This window comes from Cebus imitator, unplaced genomic scaffold, assembly GCF_001604975.1.
Source record: "Cebus imitator isolate Cc_AM_T3 unplaced genomic scaffold, Cebus_imitator-1.0 Scaffold113, whole genome shotgun sequence".
Lineage (NCBI taxonomy): Eukaryota > Metazoa > Chordata > Mammalia > Primates > Cebidae > Cebus > Cebus imitator.
Window position 1 is genome coordinate 84,312 of NW_016107428.1, and position 11,186 is coordinate 95,497.

Genomic DNA, 11,186 nt, shown 5'->3' on the forward strand with positions numbered 1-11,186 from the left:
GTAGTCTGGTTCTTTGCTTTAACCTTCTCTCTGCTATAAATGATGCCTAATCCATGTAATGAAAGAAAGGCCTGTAAATCTTAAGACATCTGATTTCTTTCCTGGTATTAAAATAAAAATCCTAATGTAGGAGAGATTCACCTGCCAATCAACAATGTTGATTAAATATGTTCAAGTCTCTAACACCTCACAAAAGCTTTCCTAACTTGATTAAAACAACTCTTATCACTCTCTTGAAGATTCTGGTTTAGCCTAGGTGAAATACTTGCAGTTTCTCAACCTTATCTTCTCTATCTCTGCTCTTTCTGGGTTCTTATGTTCCCTCTGCTGTCCCTTTTTCCCTCACTATCTCTTCTTTTGTTCTGTAGCTCATTTGTTCCCTTTCTCTCTCACTATCTCTTCTTTTTTCTGTAGCTCATTTCTTCCAGGAAGTCTTCCTTGGTCATCACCACAAAGGACAGATTATATGCCCTCCAGTGTGCCCCCTGTACCTACCGTCTTGTCAATGAGGGCAGGACCCCTGTCCGTCTATATTTTTCATTTCTCAGTTTTCAATACAAAAAGTGTATGGCATATAGTAAGTATTCAGGTATTGTTTTTCCAATAAGTGAGCCCCCAACTCCAGATAACAAGAAGATACATCTATTTTGAAATAAAATTTGAGGCACAACCCACTGTCTGTCCCTCTATCAATCTGGGTCTTTTCAGTGTCATGTGAAAGTCATCATTTTCCACCCACACACATGGAATTTGAACAGTGACTTGCAACATTTAGAACGGATTTAGAGATCTTGGTGATTATTTGGATGGATTTGTATCATGTTGCAGTCCCCATAGCATGTCAAGCCTTTGATCAATATACAGAGTAGATGTGGACAACGTACTGATAGGAGCTAGCAATGGACCCAGAGCATCCTTTCCTAGGTCCCAAGATACATATGGCCTTTTCTATACTGTACTACTTTGGCCACATTCTTGAGTGCTCATGTTCTCTATAATCGGGACCATGACTTTTTCAGGGATGTTGACAAATACAAACTCACCAGGGAAATTCTAATCATCCCTAAGCTAGCTGGAGCTTTCTAACCATGAGTCGTAACCTTAATAAGCATAAGTAGATGCCATCTGTCCATCCACCTCCGCACGGCTGCACTAGCCCCTTCTTTATCTGCTCAATCTGGGAGAGTTGCCAACTTCCTATTAGGGGCCTTTCTTAAAGCAAGGAGAAGGCCTCATGTTTCTCACTAGGTCCAGGTCTTGTCCTTCAAATGAATGAAAAAGCAACAGTGTGTCTAACTAATTTGAGGGTACTTCACAATCTATCCTCTTTTCCAGGAATTCAAAGATTTACACTTTTGGAATCATTGCCTCGGATTATGGTATCATCCTACCCAAAGATCCCTGAAAATGTGTTCATCAAATAGCACTCTTTTACTTTCAAGTGACTGAAAACCCAAATCACACTGCCTTGAGACAAAATGGATATACATTGATTCATATCACTGAAAAGACTGGGGGTAGTGCTGGCTTCAGACAGAGTTGATTTAAAGGACCTAACAATGTTTTCAGGAACCAGTTTCCCTTTCTACATCTCTTCCTTTGGCTGCCCTCTGTTAACTTCCTCTCAGCCTGCCCCCTTGAGAGACTCTAGCAGCAACTGGCTTCTGTTCCTCCCAGTTCCACGTGAAGCAGCAGTAAGAAGACATCTTAGCTCTTGTGCTCTAGCAAAAGTGGTATAATTGGCCCTGATTGGAGATAAATGTCTCAACTTGGGTCACGTGCCTATCCCTAAATGAATCACTGTGATTGGGGAAATAAGATGTCCCACTGGGCTAGGCCCGAGGTCGTATACCAAAGGGCAGAGTTAGCACCACAAATGTGCATGGATTGGAAGTTTAGCACTAATTGTTCCTCAAAGGAAATTCAGAATGCTACTTCTAGAAATAAAGTAAAATAAAATAGGTACTGTACAGCAAAAAATGGCAAAATTCTGCCACAAAATGAACCCATGCATCAAAAACCTTAAAAATGTTTATTCTTTCTCCCTGCTACATATTCTCTCTCATATGTGTATGAATACAAACATATATATACACACATACACAAATGTATATATATCAATGTCAGATATGCAAATATTTATGCTCAAAGACACAGAGATGATCATTGCAACATTATCTAAACAAGAGGGAATTGATTACCCATATTATGAGAAAATAAAATAATGAATTGCTAAAATGGTATTTCTTAAGAACATTTCATGGCATAAAAAGTGATCAAACTATAAGAAGAGTCAAATTAAATGAATATATATAGTATGTGTAAATTACATTTTAGAAATATATTTGTAAAAATACGGAAGTAAAGAGCAAAATATTAGCAATGTTTATGTTTTTAGGGTTTTTTTCTTTATATTTTCTTAATTTCTTTTACAATCAGAAAAAATAAGCTAGTTCATTTTTAAGGTAAAGCAACCATGTTACCTGGGGTTGTACAGTCACATCGCTCAGATTACCAAGACCAAGCAGGACTTTGAGGTCAGATAAATTTTGTCATCAAAATTTAGAGAACATTTCCGGGAAGATTTGTTATATGGAGATCTTCCCTGAAAGAACATACAGAAAAATATTCTGTGAGCAAACTAAAAGAAAGAAGAACCAAATACGTGGGGCAAGAACCAAGAGGCATTGCAAAAAGGAATAGCTTTATGCTGGGTGGGCTCAAATTAGTCCTGGGTGGGCCCAGATTATCTTGGCCAGAATTTTTTCACGTCAAAAGTCTTCTACAGAGGTGGGCATCGTCCTTAGCTGATTAGAGAAAGTGATATGTAAAGCATGACTGAGACTAGTAAGTCTTGTGATTCAAGGCATGTGAGGGCAGCAGTATTGTCCCATGAGCTTTGGGCATGGGAGAGACTTCTCACAACTTTCCCCGAACCTGCCATTACTCTGAGGAAAAGCTTGAACAATTATAGATACCACAACAATTAAATGTCTTATGCATATGTTATCAGGCATTCTATACTTTTCAAAATACTCTCACATATCCTACTTCTTCTGACCTGTGACCTAGGAAGTACCAATTTTCTCATTTATGAGATAAGGAAGGCAAGGCTTTGGAAGAGAAGAAAGCTTAGTTGGAGAGAATTTTAATAAAAGTGTTGGATTTACATTCAAGCTGATTTGGAGGTATGTTGTGAGAAGAGGGCAGGCACTTCTGTGGACCCCACAAAGTTAGGAGCTGAAGTATAGCTATGCCTCATGGAGCCTGCAAAATAAAGGATCAGGTACTCAAACTCTTCTCAGGAGCAACATTATATGCTTTCTCCTTGCTGCTCCCCTCCGCCAGTGGGTCTCATTCTTCTGCAGAACTTCCTCCACTTCATCATCTTGCACATGGCTCAACATGGTCCACCTGCCCTAAAAATTTGATGGCCTTACAAATCCATCTAAGATCCAGCCAACCTCTTTGCATCTTAGTCCAAACTCTCAAGGGAGAGAAACTTGCTAGCTCAATACAGTCTTTGAATAGGAACAAGATTAAAGTAAGATATTCAGAGGCCCAAAATACAGAAAAGATTATATTGCCCACCTCTATGAATAATTGAAAATAAAGACACGACTATTTAATAAAATACTATGTTTATCCTTATTACATGTAGCAATGTTTACACACACACACACACACACACCCCTTAGGACGGGGGCCCCAAACCTCCTGGCCACAGACTGATACCCATCTGTGGCCTGTTAGGAGCTAGGCCATACAGCAGAAGGTTAGTGACAGGCAAGTGTTGCTTCTTGTGTTTTGTTTTGTTTTGTTTTGTTGTTTTTTTGAGACAAGGTCTTAACTTTGTTACTCAGACTGGAGTGCAGTGGTACAATCTCGGCTCACTGCAACCTCTACCTCCCTGGTTCAAATGATTCTCCCACCTCAGCCTCCCAAGTAGCTGGTATTATAGGCATGTGCCACCACATCTGGCTAATTTTTGTATTTTTTGGGAGAAACAGGGTTTTGCCATGTTGGCCAGGCTCGTCTTGAACTCCTGACATCAAGTGTTCCACCTGCCTCAGTCTCCCAAAAGCACTGGGATTACAGGCATGAGCCCCTGTGCCTGGCCACAGCTTCATCCATATTTATAACCCCTCCCCATCGTTCACATTATCCCCTGAGCTCCACCTCCTGTTATTAGTGGTAGCATTAGCTTCTTATAGAAGCACAAACCCTGCTGTGAACTGCGCATGCAAGGGATCTAGGTTGCACATTTCTTATGAGAATCCAATGCCGATGATCTGTCACTGTCCTCCATCACTCCTAGATGGGACTGTCTAGTTGCAGGAAAACAGGCTCAGGACTCCCACTGATTCTACATTATGGTGAGTTGTATAATTATTTCATTATGTATTATGATATAATAATATAAATAAAGTGCACAATAAACGTAATGCACTTGAATCATACCAAAACCAGCCCCACCCAACCACAGTCTGCAGGAAACTTTTCTTCTGTTAAACTGGCCCCTGGTGCCAAAAACGTTGGGGACTGCTGCTTTAGGAAAGATGGAGTTTCTGTATATTCATGTTCTTTCAAAATGCCTCATATTATGGAACAGTCTCTCAACTTCATTTTGAACAAAAGAGTACAGTTTAGGGAGGGTATGTTAGCCTATAACTGCCTGAGTTAATGCTGGTGTGGGATAACTCAGATGTTACCTGGCAGAATTGATAACAAAGCAGACAGAAATTCAACCCAGGTTTACTACTTATTATGATTATGAACCCATAATTATTATGAATATGAGCCTATAATTTTAAATGGTGAATATTGTTGTAAGCAAGCTTTTTAAAAGTCATTTTAATATGCAACAAAATAAGTGCTAACATTGTGGAAATTCTAGATATACACATATGAATACCTCAAAGATCCTGATATGAACACGAGTCCTTGCATGCTAACATAAAACATCCAGCAGCCTGTTATATGAGGATTCAGTAAATGCTATATCACTAACAAAACATGCAGAAATGCAAATGATATTCTCTAAAAATGAACTTTTTGAGATTTAAATGCATAAGGGATTCAAAAATTAGTTCTAGTGAAAACAAAAGTATTGATGTCAAGGATACTTTTTTCGCATAAAGGAATATAAAACTACTGACCACTGTTCACAAGTATTTACAATAAAATAAACAATATACAGTTGGATAACATTCTGATTACTACAAAGTTGTTTTTCCTGGCTTTTGCTGAACCAGTAAAGCAAAATCTGAAAAGAGTGAGCCTACATGTAAGGAATGAGTTGAGTTTAAAAAAAAAGAAAAAAACATGCAGGTCAATAGGTTAGATTACAAAAGGTTGTTCACACATTTATGGCAGCAGGTCCTAAACTGCCAACATCTCTAACCATCTGGTTAGGTTTCTGTGAGCCAAATCTTAGATATTCCATGAATCATGACCTTTTAGTCAATGTAGCAACAGGCATTTCAACATTTTGTTAAGGAATTGCCTGCTAGAGAATTTTTTTAAATGTTCGTTTAATTAGTTTTGTTTAGCGAATTAAAATGCACTGGGATTTGTCTAGTTTCTTCATCTTGATGAAGAAACCTCCTGTGATGGCAGTGATAAAATTTTTCTTTTTAGGGATTTTGCAAACAAACCACCACATTTATAGATATAGATGTTTTAAAATTATCTAATTTAAATTGTCCTATTGATTAGAATCACTTATTTCACTTGAAATATATGAATTCAGGAAAATTTTCAATGTAACTTGAAGTGATTGTCTCTTATTTTGCTCAGAATAATGGCATCTCAGAAACATGGGTTTACCTGTGATTTTTTGTTTTGGTGAATGTTTAAAAAATTTACATTTGCATTTGATGTTTTTATTTGTTTATCTGACAGCGAATCTGATGACAGCAAATCAAAGAAAAATAAAAACCCTAGAATGGTCCTTAGGCTTATGAGAATACAAGTTTTGATTAAGTAATGACTATGAACATTTTCCCCCAACATTTAGAAAGCTGTTCTCTGATGCAGAGGCAATAATATACCATGGTATCAAATGTTCTTTTCTGATAAAGGAAGCAACTACAGAAAGCTTTTATTTATTTGTTCAAAGTAACCAGTGCTACGGATGCAAAGAAAAAAAAAAACCCAGCAACTCTTCCAACGCTACTTTCAAAATGATCATTTCATTAGAATGTAGTTACTTTGTCACACTAGTAAATCAAACACCAAGACCCAAATTATATCTATATATGTGTGTGTACATATATATACATATGAGAATACACACACATACACACACACACACATATATAAACAATGTGAACAATTATTGAGCTTCATCTTCTGGACAAGAATGACAAGTTAGTCTCTCTTCATAAAAAGCAGTTACAATTTGAGAACACTTTATATTTGCCTCTTTTGAGGCCAGCACCAAGTCTGCCTCATCTGAATCTTTTCATTTCATGAGAAACATCAATTCCCCACTGCTGTCTGTGGCACCAATTATTCTTTTAGGATCAAGACCTCTGCCAAATCCTCTTGGTTTGTCAGCAGCGTCTCTTTTCTTCTTTGATTTGCTGTCATCAGATTCGCTGTCAGATAAAGATTTTCTTTTTATACCATCTTTTTCTTTGCCAGCTTTTTGAGAATTAAGAAATGCTTCAATCAACTCTGGACGACATAAATTTTCTTCAGGTTCCCAAGTGCTTTCAGCATCTGTAAATCCCTTCCATTTCAGAAAATATACCACTTTCCCATTCACTACACGTTGATCTAGTACTTTTTCCACCACAAATTATTCAGGCTCTGCCTCTTCAACTTTTTCATTCTTTCCATTCTGTTTGCTTCCCATTTTTTGCCATGTAGTTTTATTGGAGGCTATTTTTTATTGCAGACTTGAAGAGATGGTATTCACTGCCTCCGAGCTGCTTTGGGTCACAGGTCTGCAGTGTCTCAGGCCCTGCACCACTGCAGCTCCAGACACATCCCAGGGGGCGGGGAGGCGGGGGAAGCCTGGGAGATGCGTGCAGGGCAGCACGGCGGAGGGGTGGCGTCACCCCGGCTGGGTGGTCCAGGGTCGGGTTGCTGATATCAAATATACTTTTGAAGAGTTTGAGCAAAAGTGTTTTGTGATCTATTAGAAAGAAGAACATACGTCTAAATTGATATATTTTATACATAATTTATCATATGCAAATATAACTACTTAATTAGATACAATAAGCAGGCACTTAATTATTTCATCTACATAACTAAAAGTTTATCACTCACATTGGCAAACAAAACTTTCTTCTTGACTTTCTCAATGGGAGAGTAGGGAATGATTTCATATTGGGGCACTCATATTCATGCATGTATGACAAATATAAAAAAATTCAAGAAAACTTCTGATTTTTGTCATGATTACTATTTTAATTCTATTTTGAAATATCAAATATCAAAATATTTCCAAAAGTTTTTGGGAGTATGTTTGTCTCTGATTCTGCTAGTGCACTATGTGTAGCTTGACCTACTTGTCATCTAGATCACCTTGGAATTTTTGTCCAAATATTATCCAGTAGCTGAAATCTAGGAGGGATAGGGTCATGTGGTACAAAAGCAGCCACATAGACTTGTCTCTTTAAGGGTGTGGGACAGATGCTCATCCCCTCTATCACTCTCTATAGGGATTAGAATCCCTTTATCCCAGTTTTTGCTCTCCTGTCTATTCAGGAATTATAATAATAGCAAAATCTCATTAACCCTCTGATTAGTGTCCTAGTATAAACACTTGGTGGCTTAAAACAACTGGATCTTTTTTTCTGTTAGTTCTGGAATCCAAAAGTCTGAAGTCAAGGTATCAATAGGGTTCGTTCTTTCTGAAAGCTTTGAGGGAAAATCATCCATTCCATGCATCTCCTAGACTCTGACAACTGCAGATGATCTTTGGCATTTCTTGGCTTGAAGGCACATGGCTTCACTTTTTGCCTTTATCTTCACATGGACTTCTCCCTTGTGTATCTACATTTCAAGTGTCCCTTTCCTTTTTCTTATAAGAACACCAGTCATTGGATTTAGGGCCCACCCTAAATCTAGGATGATGTCATGATCATTGTTAATTTAATTGCGTTAAGTTAAGAACCTACAAGATTCTTTTTCTAAGATCATCTTCACAAGTTCTATGTGTTAACACTTGGACATATTTTGAGGACCACCATCCAACCCACTCTACCTCCCTTATTTCTTAGACACTAAGTAACTATTCTTTGGTAATGATAGTTTTGAAAACAACACCCAGAAATCTACATTTCTACAGGACTTGACTTGACTGCTGGGGCAGGCACCTTTTTGATTCATTATGGAAGTTTGGGCAGTTCCTGGATAAGACAGGTAGAAAAAAGCCAGTATGGGCTTTTACCCAGATCTTTTAACATTATTCTTAACCTACACTGGGGTTAGATGGAGGGCATGGAAATGAGCCACTGAAAAGGTGAATTTAACTTAAAAATAAAACCGCAGGCTTGGATTAGATGCCCCTTCCCTGTACTTTTCCTATAATTTACTGGTATTCTTCACAAGACGGAGGACTGGGGGGCAGAGGCTGTCTTGCTCACAATTGTATCCCTGACACAGGCCTGATATAAGTAGACACTCCATAAATATTTGTTAAATGGAAGTGCAAATGAGTGAAAGAAATGAAACTTCTTTAACACATTGGACCATGTATCTGAGACTTCACCTTCACATGGGGTCCGATCTGCTTAGTCCACACTTCCTCTCACTTGAAGTTCTAGATACTCAACTCTTGAACACTCCCCAAGAGATTGGCTGTCTGTAAGACTGAGGCACCCAACTCTCAATTTTTCTCTCTCTCTTTTTTTTTAAATATGTCTTTCATAAAACAAGAATTAAAGTGGGGCTAAGTCAAGAAGTCACCTCATTAATGAAGTCCTAGATTCTCATATAGATAAAAAGAAGAGTCAAACATAAAGTACCTTTAGAAAACTCCTAACATAAATAAACAATTTTACTAAGAAAGCCGTCCTGGGGACTGTGTGTGTGTGTGTGTGTGTGTGTGTGTGTGTGTGGTGAGGGGTGTATCCCTGAATAATATCAAAACTGAGAGGCCATAGGAGAGATGGATTTTCTAGAAAATCCAATTTGAAGTTCAGGTCCCAGAAGATAGGATCAAAGTTCTATGATGGATAACCACGGCATTATAGCATAGGTGCCGAAAAGGTACAGTTAAAGAAATTGCCCATTCCCATCTTCCTTCACTGACCCTACTATGAACATCTTACTCTTCAATCTCACTGGCATCCCTCGCTCTTCTGGGACCCGTTCCTGCATGGCATTGACATGCCTTTGCTATTAATTAATGTGATAATTAATACCTGAGCAGTTATTGGATAAGATAGTAAACTTATCCATCCTTCCTAGAATTATTCAAAATTTGATCAGATAGATCAATGAAGGCCTCATAGCCTTCCAGCTGCAGGGAAATCACTCCTTGTCATTCCTCTGAGTAGTAGTGGGGGTAGGGATGAGAAATATATTTTCCACACCATCTGGGCAGACATAGACTCTGCCAGTTTGTAGGATAGGGGCAGATATGGACTCTGTCTACCAATTTGTAGGGCCAGCATTGAGAAATTGAGAAACAATATTTTCTCTTTCTCTTCTATTTTCTTTCTCTATCCTTCCTTCTATGGCTACATCAACAGTCACTAGTTTCTGCTATGCTTGTTCATGACACTTTATTCCATAAATACTTTCTGCTTAGTCTAACAATGATTAGACAAATCAAACATGACTTACCTTTCTGGCTAATCTCATCTGGACTCATTCCAAACTGAGCAATTAAAAAATGGCACCCAAATTTTATCTCAGTTGTCTTCTTCCTATAACTAGTATAGTTCTGGGCAGAAAGGAGGTTCTCCATTAGTCTTAATATATTGTAAGAAATTAGATTGAGTGTCTCTTAGATAAGGAATGAGTTTAATTTAACTAAATTATAATTAGAGAAAAAAACATATTAGTTGAAGAAGGATGGTTCTAGGCTCAATTTGGAATTACAAAATAGTCTGTCCCTTTGGGGCTAATTATACAAATTGATTTTCTCATCTGTGAGATGGAGGTGTTAATAAGTAACTCACAGGGTTGTGGCAGGTCTTCAAAGAAAAAAAAATATGGGGCCAGGTCTAGTGGCTCAAGCCTGTAATCCTAGCACATTGGGAGGCCAAGGCAGTCAAATCGTTAATCAGAAGTTCGAGACCATCCTGGCCAACATGGTGAAACCTCATCTCTACTAAAAATACAAAAATTAGCCAGGCATGGTGGTGCACACCTGTAGTCCCAGCTACTTGGGAGGCTGAGACAGGAGAATTGCTAGAACTTGGGAGGCAGAGGTTGCAGCGAGCCGGGATCGTGCCACTGCACTGCACTCCAGCCTGGGTGACAGAGAAAGACCTTGTCTAAAAAAAAAAAAAAAAGGAAAATGCCTGGCACATAAAAACCAGCTATTAAATATAAGTTCTCTTTTCTCCTAAGCCCTAAAAGTGTTCTGATATTGAGTAAGAGGTGTTTTTTTTTTTCTGTAATCAATGTTACATCTAGACATATTTACTCCAAATTTCAATACAGCTGTATTTAGACCCAGACTTGTTTAAAATACTGTAAAAGGAGCTTATATGATTTTCAACATGGGCTTGTGCTATACACATAAGACCTGGGCATTTGACTGTATATAAACTATATCTAAAATTTTTTTTGCTACTCTGTCACCTCCCAAAATAGTGGGATCATGTTTCTATTCTCTGGAAGTCCCTCTGACGTCCTATCTGAGCCTCCAGCTGCAGGTATGCTCCAGCTGGGAAAGGTGAAGACAAGGTGCTTAAATGTTTATGTATTACATTTCCTCAATTATAAATCCACATTTTCTCATTTTAGTATTTCCAGAGAAGCAACTTATATTCAATGTACATTTGATACAGTGTTTCTTCTCTCCACTGCAGCCTTAAGCCACTCACCTCTCTATTCTCTAGAAAGTTACTCTGAAATTAACAGTGTATCTCTGCAATTTGTAACACATCTTGGAAACAACTTGCATTTGCCCTCAAGGAGTCAATGAGATCTGCTACCTGAATGTAGATAATCTAAGGATAGTTAGTAATGAATACATTTTAGGCATTTTCTAG

At 38.1% G+C, this 11,186-nt stretch overlaps 1 pseudogene; it reads right to left on the minus strand.

Annotated features, from left to right (window-relative positions):
* Window positions 1-6,337: 6,337 nt before the first annotated feature.
* On the minus strand, window positions 6,338-6,886 carry LOC108311349 (annotated as a pseudogene).
* Window positions 6,887-11,186: the final 4,300 nt, after the last annotated feature.